Source organism: Podarcis raffonei, chromosome 9 (assembly GCF_027172205.1).
Source record: "Podarcis raffonei isolate rPodRaf1 chromosome 9, rPodRaf1.pri, whole genome shotgun sequence".
Lineage (NCBI taxonomy): Eukaryota > Metazoa > Chordata > Lepidosauria > Squamata > Lacertidae > Podarcis > Podarcis raffonei.
Genome location: NC_070610.1, coordinates 75,520,337 through 75,540,039, shown reverse-complemented (window position 1 = coordinate 75,540,039; position 19,703 = coordinate 75,520,337). Strand labels below are relative to the sequence as shown.

The following is a 19,703-nucleotide window of genomic DNA, read 5'->3' as shown; positions in this document are numbered from 1 at the left end:
ACGCTCCTTCAGGTATACTGGACCGAGGCTGTTTAGGGCTTTAAAGGTCAGCACCAACACTTTGAATTGTGCTCGGAAACGTACTGGGAGCCAATGAAGATCTTTCAGGACCGGTGTTATACGGTCTCGGCGGTAGAGATGCATCTGAGTACAATCGGAAAGAGACGTAGAGGATCGGTCAGGATGAAAGCAAAGATGAAGAGCAAAGATAGCTGTATAGGGAGCTACTCCCATAACTCTTCCTCAACCTAAGTAAATAAGCATTGCTACCAGCCTGAAGATGGAGGGTGGGAAGGGGGACCCCTGAGGGTCATCCTAGAATCCTAGAATCATAGAGTTGGAATAGACCACAAGGGCCATCGAGTCCAACCCCCTGCCAAGCAGGAAACACCATCAGAGCACTCCTGACATATGGTTGTCAAGCCTCTGCTTAAAGACCTCCAAAGAAGGAGACTCCACCACACTCCTTGGCAGCAAATTCCACTGTCGAACAGCTCTTACTGTCAGGAAGTTCTTCCTAATGTTTAGGTGGAATCTACTTTCTTGTAGTTTGGATCCATTGCTCCGTGTCCGCTTCTCTGGAGCAGCAGAAAACAACCTTTCTCCCTCCTCTATGTGACATCCTTTTATATATTTGAACATGGCTATCATATCACCCCTTAACCTCCTCTTCTCCAGGCTAAACATGCCCAGCTCCCTTAGCCGTTCCTCATAAGGCATCGTTTCCAGGCCTTTGACCCCCTGCATCCAGTCCAACCCCCTGCAATGCATTTGAGGGGGTAAGACTATATGTGCCTCGTAGGCCCTTCCAACTCTATAATTCTATGATTCTTCGATTCAAAGCAATTCCCATGTGGGCATCCACTGCAGGGGAAATTAGGGAATCCTCTCCTTCCAGATGAACCATAACCCCCCCCCCCAAATTCCCAGTTTCCTTCCGTCCCATTTCCAGCAAAATGTGCAGGCACCGTTCTTCTCTTTTGGTGTGTGTGAGAGAAATGAATCTGCTCCCCTCTTTACAGTGTTGCATGTTGCTCCTGCCTCTGGAGGAATTCCTCCCGTAGCTTCCTAATAAGCTCCACATTTGCTTGGCTTCGGAAATGCCTCCGTTTCCGGTGCCTCCATCTCTCGTACGTGAGAACTCTCCTTGCTGGATCTGGGCAAGGAAGGTCCATCAGGATGGACTCCCCATCAGTCCCATCACACAACATCAATAGTTGTGGGATGATGGGAATGGTCTTCCAGCAACTTCCAAGGGACTACAGATGCCCCCTCTCAGGTCTAGTCGAACACCCTGCTTATCACAGCACCCACCCAGATGTTTCCAGATGTTCCTTCAAGCAGGCCATGCGGACATCTGTCCTTCCCTGGTTGCCTGTTCCCCAGCAAGTGACACCTATAGATACACTGCCACTGAATCTGGAGTCTCCATTTAACTAGCCTCGTGGCTAATACAGTGGTGCCCCGCAAGACGAATGCCTCGCAAGACGGAAAACCCGTTTTCCGTTTTGGAGGTGCTTCGCAAAACGAATTTCCTATGGGCTTGCTTCGCAAGACGAAAATGTCTTGCGAGTTCCTGCAGGTTTTTTTTCCTCCCCCCCCCTTTTCCCAAGCCGCTAAGCCGCTTATCAGCTGATCCGCTAAGCGGCTTAACAGCTGATCCGCTAAGCCGCTAAGCCGCTTAACAGCTGATTGCTAAGCCACTTATCAGCTGATCCGCTAAGCCGCTTAGCAGCTGATCGCTAAGCCGCTTATCAGCTGATCCGCTAAGGCCGCTAAGCCGCTAATAGCGCTAATCCGCTAATCCACTAATGGGCTTGCTTCACAAGACGAAAAAACCGCAAGACGAAGAGACTCGCGGAACGGATTCTTTTCGTCTTGCGAGGCACCACTGTAATAGCTGCTGATAAAACTTCCTAGTCTAGTTCAACAGGGTCTGAAAGTGAAGTGTTGAGGACTAACACTGTCGAATTTGGGCACCCCCACGTTGTAGAGAAGCGGTTCCCAAAATTGGCTGCTACTGCCCCCTGTGCTGGGCTGAATGATGGAGAGAGTCCGATGGTTTTGCCTAAGGCCGGGGCATAATTAAGCTCCCGAGTTCGGATTTCTTGTAAATTTCTTGCGGAAGGAGCGATGGAATGCGGCGGGTTACTTTTTCAACCTGAAGTTCCAGTTTCAGAAGTGTTTGCGCGGTTAAGCGTCCAGTTTGGGAAAACAGAAAAGCCCGTAAATAAACCAATCAGGGTTAGAGATGAGTTGTTAATTCTCCAGTGCCTTACAGCCAGCCTTGGGAAAAGTTCTCAGAACCGCCTAGTAATTATAGTGTTGCCTTTACATCCCCCCCCCCCAAGAAAACATTGAATAGCTATCCATCTATATGGGAAAGGAGTATAGAGTTTAAGTAAACACAGAATCCTCTGGTAGTCTAGCAAGGGATGCTACGCCATGGGGAAGTAAGCTGAAATTCCTCTCTGGTTTACGCTTCTAATGCAGATATGTGAGATACACACACATATATACATATACGACCTATTTAGTCTGGTATTGGGGGTTTCATATCTCCTCCACCCGCATTCTGCTCTGCTCTACTTTTTCTGGAATAACATAAAAGCAAAAACTGACTCCTTCCGATCAGTGATTTTCTTTGGGGTTTAATCCCCTATTATTCAGCTTTTGGGTCCCAAGACTCCACACTCCAGTATAGAGTTCCTTGAGCATGTGCAGAGTGCCTTGCCACCTCTGTAAACTAGGCGCAGTCGTACCTTGGTTTTGGAACATCTTAGTTCCCAAATGTTTCGGCTCCCGAACGCAGCAAACCCGGAAGTGACTGTTCCGGTTTGCAAACTTTTTTTGGAAGCCGAACGTCTGACGAGCTTTCGTGGCTTCTGATTGGCTGCAGGAGCTTCCTGCAGCCAATCAGAAGCCACGCTTGGGTTTCCGAACGTTTTGGAAGTCAAACGGACTTTTGGAACGGATTCTGTTCGACTTCCAAGGTACGACTGTGCAACCCTGCTGCGTAAATCGGCAATAAAGGGGAAAGGGGTTGTTGGGCATAGGACCTAAAAGAGCTGTCTTTTAACCAAGCCATAGAATTATTGAATTGGAGAATCATCTAGTAGTCCAACACCCTGCAATGCAGGAATATGCAGCTGTCCTATACGGGGATCGAACCTGCAACCTTGCCATTCTTAGCACCATACTCTAACCTGCTGAGCTGTTCTGTGAGTCACACTCTTGGTCCATTGAGTTTAGGATTATGAGCAACAGCTGGCAGCTGTTTGGGGTTTTAGGCAGGTGCCTTTCGCAGTCCTGTCTGGAGGTGCTGGGAGTTGTTTTTATTTTTATTTTTAATTAAATTTGTATACCGCCCTTCATCCATAGATCTCAGGGCCGCCCACAACATAAGTTTCCAGTTGAACCTGTTACCAACTGCAGGCAAAGCAGATCCTCTACTACAGAGACAAATTATTATTATTATTATTATTATTATTATTATTATTATTATTATTATACAAAACCGTAGAATTGTAGAGTTGAAAAAAACCACGGGGGTCATCTAGTCCAACCCCCTGCCATGCAGGAATCTTTTGCCCAACGTGGGGCTCGAACCCACAACCCTGAGATTAATAATCTAATGATTTACCGATTTATTACAATTGCTGTTATATTTGTGGCCTCTCCTTCCTTGGAGGTTTTTTAAGCAGAGGTTGGATGGCCATCTGTCATGTGTGATCTATTTTAGGTTCCTGCATTGCAGGGGGTTGGACTAGATGACCTGGGGGTGTCCCTTCCAACTCTTAACAATTCTACGACCCTATAATTCATTTATATTCTACAGTCCCCCAGAGCGGGAGTCCAAGCGGTTTACACAAATTAAAACAATGCGGGTAAAAGGCAGAAGGCTGAAAACGTATTTAAAATAGTACTTAAACTGTAAAAGGATTAAAGCAATAGAAAAACAGATCTACAGTGGTACCTCAGGTTAAGTACTTAATTCGTTCCGGAGGTCTGTTCTTAACCTGAAACTGTTCTTAACCTGAAGCACCACTTTAGGTAATAGGGTTTCCCGCTTCTGCCGCACCGCCGGAGCACGATTTCTGTTCTCATCCTGAAGCAAAGTTCTTAACCTGAAGCACTATTTCTGGGTTAGCGGAGTCTGTAACCTGAAGCGTATGTAACCTGAGGTACCGCTGTATTAAAAGGCTGATAGGAAAAGCAGTGCAGCACTATTTAAAATCCTGTTCCTTTAAAAAAAAAAAAAGCAGACCCCCCAAATCTGGCTGGAATAAAACAGTCTCTACCCGCCAGCAAAAGGAGAGCAAGGATGGAGCCAGTCTAGCCTGCCTAGGAAGGAAGTTCCAAAGTCTGGGAGCCACCACTGAGAAGGCCCCGTAAAAATAATAATCGCCTTATACCAGGGCATCTCATTGTCCTGTCTAGCTCATTATTGACTGCAGAGACTGGGTTTCAGGTCGGGACCATTCTCAGCCAGACCTGGAGAATCTGGTAGCAGGACTGAACCTGGGACCTTTCCCACAAAAAACAGGTGCTCTCCCATCGCGGTCGCATCCGCACCAGACATTCAAAGCGCTTTTATACCCCTTTAACAGTTGTGGGGGATCCTGGAGGCTGTAGTTTGTTGAGGATCCTGAGAACTGCAGCTCTGTGAGAGGTCAGCACCCCAAGCAAACTACAGCTCCCAAGATCCTTTGCAAGGCGGGGAAAGAAAACCGTGGCTGTTAAAGGGACACAGGAATGCTTTAAATGCACAGAGTGGGTGTGACCTGAGCTGTGTGGTTGTGTGAATCGAGGCCCAGATCTTTGCCCCTGTGCTGCTGAACCCCAGAGGCAGGCAGGGGCTGCCATTTTTTGCAACCTTCCCCTTCGCTTTACTGCCTCCCAGTGGCTCATAGCTTCCCCTCGGATCTGAGAGATTCTTCCAGGTGTGGAAGCATCGGGGGGGGGGGGGGGAGAGGCCGTTCCTTGCACACAAGGAGGTTTCGCGCTGTCCTCTTCTGCGCCATCCCCTCTTCCCCAGATGGCGGGTTATAAACGTGGGCAAGCAGAATTGGCAGGGAGCTCCTGCTTTTTGCCCTCGAGCCGCAGCCTTGCCCACCCCCTCCTCTCTTTACCCCCTTCCTGCTGCTGCTGCCGCCCTCTGGGTACCATGCCTCTCTCAGTTCCAGCATTTTGCAAGGCTTTTTAAAGGAGAAAACAGCCAGCTTTGCCGGGTATCCAAGCTAAAAGCACCGGCTAAAATGTGCAGGGTCGCTTTAATTGTTCAATTCCCCCCCCCCCTTTCTTCCTATAGACCAGCAGAGGCAGGAAAAAAAAATGTTGAGATCCAGCAAAGTGCAGAGGCAGGCAGTGTCGTCTAGGGAAGGAGGGAGAGTCCAGGTTCCCGGACTAATTCGCTGTGCCGCGGAATGCAAATTTGCAAGGAATTAGCTTCGCGAATCCTCCTGGCACCTTTTGGCTTGGGAAGCCGTTTTCTAAAGACCTCTGCGGACGGAGGCATCATCTCTCTGCCTCTCTCTAAACTGGATTTGAGGCTTGCCTTTCTGCAATCTGACGGGTCCGTTCTCTTTTTCCCACCCATCCGCCGCTCTCCAATTGGAATCGAGTTGGGGGGGGGGAGGAGAAGAGATGCCCAGGCTTGATTGATATTAATATTGAAGCCACGGCTGGGACCACGAGCTACTCCCTTGCCTGGCCACCTGGGTGCAAACTGTCACCGGAGGAACAAGTGTTGCTGGCTGGAGCCTTTAAGGGGAAGGAGATCTGCAAAGGCGAGAGAGACCAGTCTTCCCTTTTGGGTCTACAGCATCTCCCTTTAAAGTTGCAGCCTAGGTAAGTTCTTTCTCTCTGATCTCTCTGAGAATAAACACACAATCTCCTGCCGTCGATTTGGGCGCTGCTGTTGCCGGGCGATGCGTCCCCTTCAACAGGTGATTCCGCGAACTCTTAATCCGCCAGCTTTTTAAATATTTAATTGCAGAGAGTAAGACGATACTTTGTTGTTTTTCCTTACGAGCCGTTCTGCCTTAATAATGAAACATCTGGGTCGATTCCTATCCGGACGCTGAACGAAAAGGAAATGTATCAGGGTTATTAAAACAAGGTTGCTTGTGTTTGCTGCGTAGGGAAATAAACCAAGGTGTGTGTGTGTGTGTCTGCCTGTGTGTTCTCAACTAATGCATCCTAACAGCACAGATTTTTGCACACTGTTGATCCTGCCCAGGGTGACGTGTAGAAAAATTAATCATGGGATTAATTGATCGGCCAACTGCATGTAAAGTGCCAGTCCAATGCCGAAATCTTTGCTCCCGTGGCTTTGCAGCTGTGCAGCTTGGCTAATGAATCTGCACAGGGTTATGTATGAGATGAATGAAAATTCAGAAGTGCCTAGCCGTTTGGGGTCCCCACCTCCCCGGAAAGGTACGACTTGTGTTTTGATGGGCAAGAATCTGAAGATTCTGCCTTACCTGGATTTCCAGCATAGAAATTCAGAGTTCTTTCTCGAGATCTGTGGTGTGGGAGTTTATCTGTTTTTCATCGGGGTGTGGGTGTGTGTTCACATTTATCTAACCTATGGATGGATTGATGGATAGATTTTGGGTTTCACCCTGGCTGCCACTCCCCAGTTCCCCGGTGGCGTTAAAGTTCCTATAGTCCCGAGATCTTCCTCCTCACGCTTCGGTCTGTACACAGCTTGCCAATATTAGGACACAGCTTCTCTGGAAATAATGTCCACCTCTCTCCCAGTTCTATGAAGTACAGTGGGAATACTCTGATTATCTAGTCTCTGATGCTCTCTGATTATTTAGCTCTTCCACAGCATTGTGGCCAGATTGATTCTTTCCCAAATCCCTGCTAATACATCTTCGTTTTGTGGCTTAATAGTTTCTGCTGAGTTGAAATGGCCACAAGTTTGGATCAAGGTGTCTTCTTCTTGTCGTTGTTATTTATCTCCCTTTCTGTATTATTACTTTCTTCTGCCTCACACACATCTAGGGACATGAATTTCTTATCTCAAATGGTTTTGCAACACCATCCTCTTTTCTTTTTTCTTTTGGTCCAAAATTCAGTATGTTTTGGATTTGTTAGTGTACCTTTGGCTATTACAGATGAAGATCAACATCTGCCTTGAATTCTGTCGTTAATTTAGTTTAAGTGGGGATCTTCAGACAACCTGTTGCTGCCGGCACACCTGTGCCCTATCTTAGAATCAGTGTGAAGGTGGGTGTTTTTTTAATGTAGTGGCAGGTTCTTGTGCTTTTATTCATTTATTGGGGGTGGGAATTATACGCATTTCTTCATCAGGGAAATGAAAAATGCTCGTTCAACAGGATGGCTTGTAGGACAGCTATACTGTGAATAATCTATATCATCTCGTTACCCCTATGTGATCCTGAGGGGTTTGGATAACTCCATTTCTGCTGTTGCTCACCGTTTAAATGTAGCGTGTTAAATTAGTTCCCACCTTAGGACCTGAATGATCTCAGATCTTACAGTTTTTAGTAGCTTATGTGCAGGCGAGGATCCTACCAGATTGTGGCCCATGCAAAATTTACGTAGCAATTAAAAACTTGCAAGCTGCTGCATCCTCCTTATTTATTCCTAGTCGGCTCATATTATTGTTCCCATTTCATGGACAGGGTACTGTGAGGCTAAGACGACCCAACCAAGGAGCCTCTCCCACCCAGATCCTTCCTCCTGAGGATTTTATCCCCTGGGCTTCCACAGCCTAGCCTTTGAGTCAACAGAAGACATGGGATTAGCGCTCTGATTTTATGTCGATTGCATAGGATGCTTGTCTAGGATCATAGTGTGAACACCGCGGTGGGAAAAAGTGTTCAGAGGTTGTGTGGCACAGATGATCAGATTTCTTTTTTTTAAAAAAAAAAACCCTGTTTGGGAGCATGAAGGCTTGAGCCTTTTAAGAAACAAAACAGCAGAACACACAAAGCTGAGATAGCTAAGAATCTCAGGTGTTCCTCCTAGGACAATGCAACTTGCCAGGTACTTTTCAAAGCGTGGCTTTTGAGTTTTTATGTAGCAGAGCCTGTGGCTCTGGGAATGTTGCTAGAATCTTATTATTGAACAGGACTTTATTCGATATACGTCGTTCCATTTTAAAGTTTTTGTATTGGATCTGATTATTATAAGGCATGTGTTCTTTGTTGTATATTTTGTAGCTGTACATCACCTTGGGCATAGTAATAAAGGCGGTATACAAATGAAAAGTGAAATGAAACGAACTCCACCTAGCCTAGGTCAGGGATGATGGCAGCTGCACATTCAGGGCGGCAGAGATAACCTTTCTGATAGGAATAATTATACTTCAGATCAGAATGCATTTCAGGGATTCATCCAGTCTTGCATTCTGTCCTCCACAAGGGCCAACCAGGTGGTTTGCTGCCTTGTTCCCCATCAGAAACCATGGACCTGCTTTTCTGAGTTTCCATGAGTAGACTTGACACCCGGTAAAACACCCTTTAAAAGCGGGAAAAGGAGACCAGTGCGTTCCCATGGCGTTGACATTCGCCTGTCCCGTTAGTCTTGTCCCTGTCCCTTCCCGATCAAACTCGCAATTGTGAAAACTCACTATTGTCCGCTGCCAAAAAGAGGAGCGGTTGGCATGGTGGGTTTTCTCTGTTTCCCTGTGGTTCCTTCCTCCAGAGCTGTTGTTTGTTTTTTGGGGGGCGGAAAACTAGCCGGCCTTTGCTTCTTGGTGACACCTGTAAGGGAAAACCGGCCAAGAAAGGGAGAATGGGAGAGGAGAGAGCAAAATAAAAAAATTAAAAACAAGCATAGCTGCTTCCTGGTTGCTTTCGACAGCTGCCCAGTCCACTTGGTGGTGGGGAGACGTTTCCCCACCCCCCTTGGACTTTTCTCAGGGAGGCAGGCTTGCTCCGAAAAAGAGCCCCGGATCGCAGACACCTTTGCCTGGGCTCGCTTGGTTGTTGTTGTGGCGCTTGTCCCTGGCATTGGCTGGAGCTGAGCAGCGGCTCCTATGAAGCCGGTTTCAGCAGCAACCTGTTTCCACTCCAGACACACAGTGTGTGTGGGTGGATGTTTTTGCCTGCGAAGCGCTCAGCCGCTGGAGAATCCCCTCCCGTTTCTGCCGGTGGGGGATGAGATAAATTTTCCATTTTGCATCATTATACCCGTTTCTGCGCTCTCTGCCTTTAAAAATTCGTTCTGCAGGCGCTGTGTTCTGTGCACAGCCTCCCGGTGTATATATGTATGTGTGTGCTTGTGTGTGTGAGAGAGAGAGAGATCCTTCCTAGGCTCCTATTACAGAGGGGAAACTGAGGCTGAGATGGGGCGCCGGTGCATTGCTGTAGGTGTGTGGCAGGAAGACTTGAACTCGAGTCGAACTCGATAGGGAGCGGGTGAAGGTTGCCATCCCAGGAACGCGAAATTGGCAGGTCAGGCCAATTGTGTGCCGTTTTTTTGAGCGGTTTGATAGTTTTGCAGCTTTGTGAGGAAATTTGTCATCCGGCTTAGTACTGTCTGCACTGACTGACAGCTGCTCTTCAGAATTTCAAATGGGGGATTTCTCCCAGCCTTGCCTGGGGATCAAACCGGAAACCTTTTCTACCAGATGCTCTGCCCGTGAACTATGCCTTCATTCAGAGCCAAATGCTCTCCTACCTAAACTGAGCCTAGAAGCGCTGGTTTCCTCTTCTTGGCTCACCTCTGGAAGTGTAACAAAACCGATTTTGCCTCACATCATGTGCAGAGTGTTTTCCCGTCTTTACTGAACAACTCCAGCTTTGATCAGGTTGGTGTTCCCTGTCGCAGAATGTGAATATTTTTTTTTTCCAGTCAATGGAAAAGAAAGGGGGGGACGGACAATAAGGCTGCTTTTCCCTTCTCCCCTCAAACCTTCTTGCAAGGAATTGATCTCTGATTTTACTTTCTTGGGTTCCATGATAACTGCAGATGGTGACAACAGTCATGAAATTAAAAGGCGCCTGCTCCTTGGGAGAAAGGCAATGACAAACCTAGGCAGCATCTTAAAAAGCAGAGACATCACCTTGCCGACAAAGGTCCGTACAGTGGTACCTTGGGTTAAGTACTTAATTTGTTCCGGAGGTCCGTTCTTAACCTGAAACTGTTCTTAACCTGAAGCACCACTTTAGCTAATGGGGCCTCCTGCTGCCGCCGCACCGCCAGACCACGATTTCTGTTCTCATCCCGAAGCAAAGTTCTTATCCCCAGGTACTATTTCTGGGTTAGCGGAGTCTGTAACCTAAAGCGTATGTAACCTGAAGTGTATGTAACCCGAGGTACCACTGGATAGTTAAAGCTATGGTTTTCCCAGTAGTGATGTATGGAAGTGAGAGCTGGACCATAAAGAAGGCTGATCGCCGAAGAATTGATGCTTTTGAATTCTGGTGCTGGAGGAGACTCTTGAGAGTCCCATGGACTGCAAGAAGATCAAACCTCTCCATTCTGAAGGAAATCAGCCCTGAGTGCTCACTGGAAGGACAGATCCTGAAGCTGAGGCTCCAGTACTTTGGCCACCTCATGAGAAGAGAAGACTCCCTGGAAAAGACCCTGATGTTGGGAAAGATGGAGGGCACAAGGAGAAGCGGACGACAGAGGATGAGATGGTTGGACAGTGTTCTCGAAGCGACCAGCATGAGTTTCACCAAACTGTGGGAGGCAGTGGAAGACAGGAGTGCCTGGCGTGCTCTGGTCCAGGGGGTCACGAAGAGTCGGACACGACTAAACAGCAACAAAAATATATTTCCTTCTTCAGAAGTCGCCTTATTAAGTAATTAAAAGGATCTATAACCCACCCTTTACCCGAAGGCACCAGGGCAAGAATGGGTACAACCTGAGGCAAAATCCAGCAATCATATTATATATTCCACATTTGAATTCTATTCCACACACGATGCTACATTTGAACATATGTCTTAGAATCAACAATCTTGTTTGGACATATGGGCCGCCTCCGCAAATATGTGTGTTTAAATCAGGATTCGTAGACCGTTCTTATTGTAAATGGGAGAGCGCATTTCTTTCTGTTGCATTTGCAATAAAAATAAGGGTTACAGATAATGTTAAAAGAGCGTAAAAAACAAAAGACAGACTTCTAGTTAAAATCATGGAAAGATGGAATTTGTAGAGTTGGAAGGGATCCCAAGGGACATCTAGTCCAACCCCCTGAAATGCAGGAATCTCAACCAGATCATCCATGACAGACGGCTATCCAACCTCTGCTTAGATACCTCCAAGGAAGGAGAGGTCACCATCTCTTGTGGGTGTCTGTTCCACTGTCAAACAGCTCATACTGTCAGTTACAAAGAAACCAGCAACAATGTCAGATTTCCAGATGCCCAGTATTTATATGATAGTTCAGTTGGCTGAGCATCTCAGGTTCACAAGTTCGAGCCCCACGTTGGGCAAAAGATTCCTACATTGCAGTGGATTGGTCTAGGTGAATCTGGGGGTCCCTTCCAACTCTACAGTTCTATGGTTCAACAACAACAACAACAACAACAACAACAACATATTATTATTTATACCCTGCCCATCTGGCTGGGTTTCCTCAGCCACTCTGGGGGGCTTCCAACAAAATACAATAACTTATTAAGCATTAAAAGCTTCCCTAAACAGGACTGCCTTCAGATGTCTTCTAAAAGTTTGGTAGTTATTTCTCTCTTTGACATCTGATGGGAGGGTGTTCCACAGGGCGGGTGCCACTACCGAGAAGGCCCTCTGCCTGGTTCCCTGTAACTTGGCTTCTCGCAGGGAGGGAACCGCCAGAAGGCCCTTGGCGCTGGACCTCAGTGTCCGGGCTGAATGATGGGGGTGGAGACGCTCCTTCAGGTATATCCCAGCTTTTTCTCCAAGGAGCTCACGGTGGAACAGATGGTTCTCCCCCTACCCCATTTAATCCCCTGGTCCAAGGTCACCCAGTGAGCTTTGTGGCCGAGTGGGGATTTGAAACCTGGTGTCTCCCAGGTCCTAGTCCAACACTCTAACCGACCTCGCAGGGTCCTTGCAGGGATTAGCTGAGGAGTGGGTGTGAACGATGTACTCCCTGGAGAAAAAGGGGGGAGATGGAGGCAATGTATAAGATCTTCTACTTACCGGCTTTAAAAAGCTGGAGGAGCCAGCCAGATAGAGATATCAGTCACCAACTTGGCATCCAGGGATCTCAACATGGTCGCAGTCAGATCCGCGGTAGTCGCAAAAACGCGCCTGGCGCCTGGCTAATTTCAAACACAGATTCTGACCCCAGTGGGTCTCCACCCCATCAGTCATATTAGACATTCAGCCCCAGATTTAACTGCTGCCAAGCGCAAGGCCCGCTTGCGGAGAGGAAAATTGAGAGGGCATGGCTGACGGGGACCGATGGGAGCTGTAGACCGAAACATCCGGAGGGCACCAGGTTGGGCAAGGCTGCTCTAGAGAGAGGCAGCGAGGTGTAATGGTTAGAGTGCTGGACTAGGACCTTGGGAGACTGGGGTTCAGATCTCCACTTTGGACCAGCCACTGCCTCTCTGCCTAATCTACCTCAAAAGGTAGTTGTGGAGGTCAAATGAGGATGAGTACCCCCACACACACATACATACACAGTTAATAGTGTATATATTTCAATGCTTTCCACTAACTATCCCAGTTAGTTGTACCTTGGTTGTCGAATGCTTTGGTACTCGGACATTTTGGCTCCCGAACGCCGCAAACCCAGAAGTAAGTGTTTTGGTTTGTGAACGTTTTTTTAGGAAGCCGAATGTCCGATTCGGCTGTTCGCATTGTTTATGGGTCCAATCGGCCAATCTGAAGCCGTGCCTTGGTCTGCGAACGTTTTGGAAGCCAAACGGACTCACAGAACGGATCCCGTTCGATGACCAAAGTATGATTGTACAAGTGTTAAGTACCGGTAGCTACAGGGACCCCCTGGGATTTAAGCGCTGGATCTCTTGGATCCCATTTGAACCACACTGGTTACTTCTTAGTTCTTTGGTATAGAGGCTAGGTTTTGGGACAAATAGTGGCACGTTTTTGCTAAAAAGACCAAAGATTTTGCATGTTGAGAGCTTCAGGAATTCTAGAGTTGAATGCTACCCATGTCTGATGGCTTGCCTGCATCCTCCTGCCACCTCTCTTTGACTTGGATTCGATTTTCGAATTTCCCTTTATTTATTTATTTTTATAAAATATTTATTGAGATTTTACAAAAACAAAGGTTTACAGAATACAAAAGAAACATATGAAAAGCAAAAGATAAAAAAAGACATACAAAAATACATAAAAAATAAAAAATAAAAATACAAAATACAAAAAACGAATAGGTAAGAAAGAATTAAAAACAAATCCATTTTTTAATATCTTTAAACTCATTAGCTTGTTTCCTTGACCTCCTCACACCTCCCCTTTTTGTATTCCCATTTACATAATCAAATCAGCAAATCCTTACCCTCTTTCATTTATCTTAACTCTATATCTTAACATATTATAACTCTATATTTTCATCCATTATCAATTCACTTTTGCATATTCTTATTAACTTTGTTGCTAATGCCACTTATTTTCAATCCAACATCATTTTAACATTCATTAATTTTACAGTGTTTCTGCAGATAGTCTTTAAACTTCTTCCAATCTTCTTCCACCAACTCTTCTCCCAGGTCTCAGATTCTGCCAGTCATTTCCGCCAATTCCATGTAGTCCATCACCTTCATCTGCCACTCTTCCAGGGTGGGTAAATCTTGTGTCTTCCAATACTTTGCAATAAGTATTCTTGCTGCTGTTGTTGCATACATAAAGAAAGTTCTATCCTTCTTTGGCACCAATAGGCCGACTATGCCCAGGAGAAAGGCCTCTGGTTTCTCGAATTTCCCTTTACAATCGCAACAAGAGCAGGTCTTTTGCCCAACGTGGAGCTTGAACCCATGAACCTGAGATTAAGAGTCTCATGCTCTGCCAATTGAACTATCATATATCATCCTTCCTTGGGTGGCCATCTGTCATGGATGATCTAGTTGAGATTCCTGCATCGCAGGGACTTGGACCCTTCTGTAAATTCTGTGGTTCCATGATTTTAACTGGAAGTCTGTCTTTTGCTTTGCGCTCCTTTGACATTATCTTTAACCTCCATTGGATTTTAACTCTTGCTGGATCCAGGGCCCCAGGAATTGCTTAAGGGACTCTGGCATCAAGCAGACCAACCCCACAGCACACAAACACACCCCACATGCTTAAGAGCATAAACAGGTACATCTTCAAAGGTGATGAAAGCTTCAGAATGAGGGTGCCGAATGCACTTCTGTGGGGAGGGAATTCCACAAGATTAGAGTTCGCTGGCTGTTGAATCTCTCTCCCTTCCTCCCTCCCTCCCTCCCTGCGATAGTCTCCCTCCTTTAAAAAATAAAATAAAATGCAATTCTGTCTGTCCTACATTTTCTGAAGTGAGGGCAGACACAAAGAATTCATTCAGCTGCCTTGCCCTGCTGTCTCCATTGGTCCTCCTTTAATGCTCCTTTTAGAAGCGCTTTGTCTTCTGTGGCCAGTTTCCTTCTTCTGATGTATTGAATTATTATTATTATTATTAACAACGTTGGGCTTAAACGGTCTTAGCAATGGACACTTCAGATTCTCCTTTCCCGTCTCTTATCAGCTGCAAACTTGCCAGATTTTTTGTGTTCCTTTTCGGTCTTGTTTGGGCAAGACTTAATGAGGGGCTCGCTTTGCTGTGTTCTCTCTGTATATATACTTATATATCACACTATAAAAAAACACACCATGGGAACTAGTTCACCCACCACGGAACTACAACTCCCAGTACCATTAACAAACTACAGTTCTCAGGATTCTTGGCCGGGGCGGAGAGAGAGAAATGTGCTTTAAATGTATGCTGTGGGTGGATGCGACCTACCAGTTTGTGGCAGCTCAGTGTTTTGCTGCCATACAGATCTGCACTGGAAACTGCCAGTGCTGTAATATTGATTGATTGATTTTATTCTATTTCTGTGCCGCTTTTTATTCAAATAAATCCCAAAGCGGCTTACAAGCAAAAGATAAAAATAACATAATGGAAATCTGCAGTCGGTAGAGCATGAGACTCTTAGTCATGGGTTTGAGCCCCACGTTGGGCAAAAGAATCCTGCATTGCAGGGGGTTGCCCTAGATGACCCCCGAGGTCCCTTCTGTTATGTACTGAAGTTCTCACCCTGGGCCAGCAGGGGGATACTGTAGATAGTTTTCACTCAGGTCCACATATGCTAATAAGGGATTGAAAGTGACGTTCAGTGATTGGATAGTTACAGAAAGTGGTTACAGTTGTGTTGTAGTGGAGCTCTATATAAGCAGGTTGGCTGAACCCTTCACTTCAGTTCTGTTCTGTCCTGTGAATAAACAAGAGCTGTTTGAAGAATCGCTGTGTCGTCTGATATGTTCACCCACAACTTAACACCTTCCAACTCTACAGTTCTGTGATTCCTTTTGTGCGCTCGACGCCGTTTGGGTGCCATTTGAGCCCTGTCCTTTCTTTCCATCGCCCAGAAGGAGGCAACTCCCCTGGAATTGCTCCTTCCTTCCATTTCCAACATAACTCAAGTCTAAGATAGTTGGGACGCGGGTGGCGCTGTGGGTTAAACCACAGAGCCTAGGGCTTGCCGATTGGAAGGTCGGCAGTTCGAATCCCAGTGACGGGGTGAGCTCCCGTTGTTCGGTCCCTGCTCCTGCCAGCCTAGCAGTTCGAAAGCATGTCAAAGTGCAAGTAGATAAATAGGTACTGCTCCGGCGGGAAGGTAAACGGCGTTTCTATGAGCTGCTCTGGTTCACCAGAAGCGGCTCAGTCATGCTGGCCACATGACCCAGAAGCTGTACGCTGGCTTCCTCGGCCAATAAAGCGAGATGAGCGCTGCAACCCCAGAGTCGGTCACGACTGGACCTAATGGTCGCAGGTCCCTTTACCTTTACCTTTAAGATAGTTGCAATTTCCACTTTCTGCAGCCTGTTCCTCTTTGCACCAGCTGTGGACCACGTGTTCCCTCTCACTATTCAAAACGGCACTTTCTTCTTCCACGAACAACTGGGCCTTTACGTTCCCGCTTGCCCTTTCCACGCACAGACTTCGTCATTCCGTCCTGGTGCTTTTATTTCAACTCTTGGCAATTGGCTTCTCTGCCAAGTCTTCGCCAACGGGCACGGAGAAGCTATTTTAGCCCTTCCCGCTGGCTCTCCGGCTCCCGTGGGCTCCATTTGCAGACGCGCACAGCAGCTGCTACGACCGGGATCCTGCCGGGCTGCAACTTCCTCTGTGGCAAAGGGGAAACGTAAAGCGAATGGAACGATGCTTTCTAATGGGTCCAGCTGGCGGCTTTTGAACTGCGTGCTCTTCGTTAGGGATGCTTGCATGCAGTTTCGAAAGAGAGATGGAGATGGCTTGGCTGCATCTGTGAAACCATATCCAGTAGCAAAGGATATCTAACTAGGTTTCAGGTGCCTTGTGGTCTGAAGTTCATTTTTTGTTCCACACACTCCACTGCCCATTTCCCATTATTAGAGACACGTGGAGGATAAGTGATTTTCCTTGGTGAATCTGAACCACACCAAAATATTCTACATCAGCATCAGCAATGACAAGACAGAAGTTCAGTTTTTGGGGGACAGGAGGTGGGCGGGTGTGGAGGACTCCCTGGTCCTGAATAGGGCAACTGTGCCCCTGAAGGACCAGGTGCGCAGCCTGGGAGTCATTTTGGACTCACAGCTGTCCATGGAGGTGCAGGTCAATTCTGTATCCAGGGCAGCAGTCTTCCAGCTCCATCTGGTGCGCAGGATGAGACGCTACTTGCCCGCAGACTGCCTTGCCAGAGTGGTGCATGCTGTAGTTATCTCCCGCTTGGACTACTGCAATGCGCTCTACGTGGGGCTACCTTTGAAGGTGACCCAGAAACTACAACTAATCCAGAATGTGGCAGCTAGACTGGTGACTGGGAGCGGCCGCCGGGACTACATAACACCAGTCCTGAGAGATCTGCATTGGCTTCCAGTACATTTCCAAGCACAATTCAAAGTGTTGGTGCTGACCTTTAAAGCCCTAAATGGCCTCAGCCCAGTATACCTGAAGGAGCGTCTCTACCCCCATCGTTCTGCCCGGACACTGAGATCCAGCTCTGAGGGTCTTCTGGCAGTTCCCTCACTGCGAGAAGCAAAGCTAGAGGGAACCAGGCAGAGGCCCTTCTCGGTGGTGACGCCCACTCTGTGGAACGCCCTCCCATCAGATGTCAAGGAAATAAACAACTACCAGACTTTTAGAAGACATCTGAAGGCAGCCCTATTTAGGGAAGTGTGTAATGTTTGATGTTAATGTGTTTTTAATATTCTGTTGGGAGCCACCCAGAGTGGGCAGGGATAAATAATAAATTATTATTATTATTATTTACATCTGCTGTTGTCTGTCCGGTGTGATGGCTGTTGTGAGTCTGAAGTTGTTGTGAGTCTGAAGTTGATCTCTTGGTGGCTCCAGCAGGAAAACCATGGGATTCAGTGGTTTGTAGAAGTTCCTTCTTGGGGCTTCAGTTTCCTGCAATATGCAGTTTTCTTGCTTCCTCTAGAGTCACTTTTGCCAGCGTAGAGTTTCCTATTTATTTCATTTATCTATTTTGACAACGTATATACCACTCAACTGCAGCAATCTTTACAAGCAACTCAGTCCAGTGAAAACAAAAGCAGTTAAGTTCATAAAATGCTTGCTGGAATGAAAAGTGTTCGGTGTGATGGACGTTTAACGTATTGCAAAATTTGTTAGGATGCTTTAACCTTTCTCTTCTGCATATCTGGGCCCATTGCAAAGCACAGCTAATACATAAACACACACATCAGAAATGGAGTGTAAACTTAATTGCTAAATGTTAGGAAATGAACTTGCATTCATTTAGCGCCTGTTTTTTTTAGTTCAGTACTGTAGTGTCTTGCCCCTACAGCTTCCCTCTCCTTTTATTTTTCTGTCCTCCTCCTACCCTGTTCAAAATTCGTTTCCTACCCCCGTTCAGTTGGCATTTCGGCAGGCAGAGATCCATCCAGTCTAGGGGTCCGCAGTCATTTTCAGCAGGGGGCCGGTCCACTGTCCCTCAGACCTTGTGGGGGGCCAGACTATATTTTGGGAAGGGAAAAAAATGAACGAATTCCTATGCCCCACAAATAACCCAGAGATGCATTTTAAATAAAAGGACACATTCTACTCGTGTAAAAACACGCTGATTCCCAGACCGTCCGTGGGCCGGATTTAGAAGGGCGATTGGGCCGGATCCAACCCCCGGGCCTTCGTTTGCCTACCCATGCTCCAGTTCGTCTCACATTGGGCAGGATTGCTGAAGCATTTCTTCCAAATCCTTTTCATTTCCTCTGTGCCCGCAGAGCTTTGAGCTGTAGCAGTATTCAAATCTTTCCTTCCTCTTTGCATATTAGATTGTTCTCGTTCTCTCTCTCTCTCTCTCTCTCTCTCTCTCTCTCTCTCTCTCTCCAGCTTTCTCTCTTCATAAAATGCCTCTTCTTTTCCCCCTAGAGGGAATTTGAGCTCTTTCTGATCTCTGCTTCTGGGGCACATAGCTTATTGCAAGACCCTGGCCTCCACGTGCCCCCCTTGCCCATCCCTTTCTACCTGAACTCCTCTGTGACCCTTCCTAACTTGGCTACAGCCCTCTCTTCTTTGAGTTTTGCATCATCCTTTGAAGCTGTCTAGGTTTGTATAGTTAAAGCTATGGTTTTCGCAGTAGTGATGTATGGAAGTGAGAGCTGGACCATAAAGCAGGCTGATCGCCGAAGAATTGATGCTTTTGAATTCTGGTGCTGGAGGAGACTCTTGAGAGTCCCATGGACTGCAAGAAGATCAAACCTCTCCATTCTGAAGGAAATCAGCCCTGAGTGCTCACTGGAAGGACAGATCCTGAAGCTGAGGCTCCAATACTTTGGCCACCTCATGAGAAGACTCCCCTGATGTTGGGAAAAATGGAGGGCACAAGGAGAAGGGGACGAGATGGTTGGACAGTGTTCTTGAAGCTACCAGCATGAGTTTGAGCAAACTGCAGGAGGCAGTGGAAGACAGGAGGGCCTGGTGTGCTCTGGTCCAGGCGGTCACGAAGAGTCGGACGCGACTAAACGACTAAACAACAATACCTGGGTACCAAAGGCTGTTAGAGTCCTCACTATTACTGTGACACAACAAGGGGGGGGCAGGCATGAGGTCACTTGCCTGTTTAAACTGGAACGTTGCTTTGCAGAAGGATCATAAAGAACTGAAGAAGAAGAAGAAGAGTTTGGATTTGATATCCTGCTTTATCACTACCCGAAGGAGTCTCAAAGCGGCTAGCAATCTCCTTTCCCTTCCTCCCCCACAACAAACACTCTGTGAGGTGAGTGGGGCTGAGAGACTTCAGAGAAATGTGACTAGCCCAAGGTCACCCAGCAGCTGCATGTGGAGGAGCGGAGACGCGAACCCAGTTCCCCAGATTACGAATCCACCGCTCTTAACCACTACACCACACTGGCTCTCTGGGAAGTACCCAGGAGGTCATAGAATTGTGGACTTGGAAGGGACCCCAAGGATCATCCATCCCAACCCGCTGCAATGCAGGAATCTCAGCTAAAGCATCCATGACAGTTGGCCATCCAGCCTCTGCTTATAAACCTCCAAGGAAGGCACACACAACCTCCTGAGGGAGGCTGCCCCAGCA

At 47.1% G+C, this 19,703-nt stretch overlaps 1 protein-coding gene across 6 annotated transcripts in view; it reads left to right on the top strand.

The window, feature by feature from the left end:
- SLC4A11 (solute carrier family 4 member 11) overlaps window positions 1–19,703 on the top strand; it is a 241,052-nt gene that overhangs the window by 88,620 nt on the left and 132,729 nt on the right. Inside the window, exon 1 of one of the 6 annotated variants that reach the window (XM_053402106.1) lies at window positions 5,344–5,850. The exons of the other annotated variants lie outside the window; for them this stretch is intronic. The gene's annotated coding sequence lies outside the window, so the exon portion shown is untranslated. Of the gene's footprint in view, window positions 1–5,343; window positions 5,851–19,703 lie in introns of those variants that run through there. 6 annotated transcript variants of the gene reach the window in all.